The sequence below is a fragment of the Nanorana parkeri genome, unplaced genomic scaffold, assembly GCF_000935625.1.
Source record: "Nanorana parkeri isolate BGI_ZX_2015 unplaced genomic scaffold, ASM93562v1 scaffold479, whole genome shotgun sequence".
NCBI lineage: Eukaryota > Metazoa > Chordata > Amphibia > Anura > Dicroglossidae > Nanorana > Nanorana parkeri.
This window is the reverse complement of record NW_017306747.1, coordinates 702,937-704,918: the sequence shown is the minus strand read 5'-3', so window position 1 is coordinate 704,918 and position 1,982 is coordinate 702,937. Positions and strand designations below refer to the sequence as shown.

Genomic DNA, 1,982 nt, shown 5'->3' with positions numbered 1-1,982 from the left:
CCCCCCCCCCCGCAAGGATTCCTCCCTCCCCTGTCTGTTCATCCAGTGCTCATTGGTGGGGACAGACATGGGAGGGGGCTGGCATGGGTGATGTATGGCCAGCTTAAGACTTGCGCACCTTTTTTTCTTCTGATGCACCTTTTATTAGGTGATTTAAATGTAAAGTTAATTTGGTCTTGATCAACAATGGCCATCTATATGAATCTTCATTGAAACTTTTCTTCTTCATTGATGTCTTCCTCTCTCCTCCTGCCTGTGTGGTGTCATTCCTGACATGGTGGTGTAAATTCTGCTTATGCCGGGAAGCTCATTGTATGGTTGGTGGTTACATGGTGTGAGTAAATACAGATCTGTGTAGAGACTATGCGAGATAACACACTGCCCTCTGCAAACAAAAATGTCATGGTTATCCGGTTTGGCTGATCATGGTTGAACCCGGAGATGGTGGTATGTCTGTGGCCATGCGGCAATTCAATGTGTATTTTGGAATCTCAGAAACTGACAAATTCACAGCCAGAGTCCTGTCCGTGCACCCAGGGGCGTAACAATTGCCATAGCAGCCCATGCGGCTGTTAAGTTATTTGCTATGGGGCCCCATGATCTGTAGTCACGACCCTGCGTGCATCACCTAACTTTTTAAAGTGTCATTAAATAATTTTGTGTCCAATTATCTGTTGAAGTGGATTCTTCTATGGAAACCATGCGGTGCAATCCCTATAGGGTTCGCTGGGCAGCAAATCCAAACTCCGGCTGTCCCAACAATTCCGGAAGCGGGGAGAATTTTCCTCCGGGGTCTTAGATGGTAGTAAGAGTAAAATAAATCTCCTTCCACCTTGGAGAAATCTGTTTTTGGCGCTGCTATTGATTTTTTTTGTGCGTGTGTGTGTGTGTGCGTGTGTGTGTGTGTGTCTTTTGGCCTCTGACAAGATAGACTGGCTCCAGAATTCCATATTGCCTGAGAGCAGGTTCACATTTTCTGGACCAGATCTGGAACGCACCGCGTTTTTGACACGTTCAATTTCAGGCCTTGCTGGGAGACCTCCTGCAAGACCTACAGATAGCCAGGAAAAGAGCAGCACAATGCTTTCACATAAGAGACATGAACTTACCACAGTTGTTCTTTTCAGAGCTTCTCAAATGATCATAGCCAGAGACAACCTGGGCAGCAATTCCTCTCCACTTGTCCATCTTCTTATTATTGTTCTTATATTGCCCCTGCCTCGGATCATACAGCTCTGGGCAGACTTCCACAAAGAATTCGGGTTCCACTTCAGCCATCATGGTTCTTGGAACTGACAGAAACAATCTGGTCTGGAGGTGGTGTGAATGGGCCCTCAGGCCAGCGGTGGACAAATTAAAATGGGACTCAGGAGACAGTCTGTCCTATCCAGCAGCCAGCAGGATTTTTTTGGGACCATTTGACAACTAGAGAGAACCTAAAAAGTTAAGAGCCAGCTGTAATTTTTTAAAGAGCATTGGCTACCTGGTTCCTGGGATTTGCCCAGTCCTGCCTTAGGAACATTGAGGCTGTATACTTGTTGGGCTCCACACCTACACAACGTTCCTGCTTCCAGTTTGCAGCCCACAATACAGTGTGAAAAGGGTTTCATCTGAAGTCCAATCAATGTGTCAGTATACAATGTGATGAAGACTGCACCAACGGACACGGGTAATCTTACAAATGATGCTGAGCTCACGGCTCGCTGTTTTTGTGCCAATTCTCATAAGTATCAGATTGCAATCAATATAAATGTGGAAATGTAATACAGAGCTTTGTTATCCCTGCAGATCATTGCTACAACTCTGCAACTGCAGGACCTGCATCAGGCCTCTCTTGTTAACCCCTCCTTTACCAGAGCGGTGTCGTCCCTGTTGGGCGATGGGTGGGGGGAATTCTGCAGGTCTCAGATAAGAGTTATGGACGCCTTATGCTGATGATAAGAAGTTCACGGTTTGTGACTGTCGGGGGGGGGGGGGGGAGG

At 46.8% G+C, this 1,982-nt stretch overlaps 1 protein-coding gene across 1 annotated transcript in view; it reads left to right on the top strand.

Annotated features, from left to right (window-relative positions):
* The window catches only part of LOC108790541 (volume-regulated anion channel subunit LRRC8E-like), a 40,341-nt gene that overhangs the window by 29,685 nt on the left and 8,674 nt on the right, over nt 1–1,982 (top strand). The gene's annotated exons all lie outside the window — the stretch shown is intronic.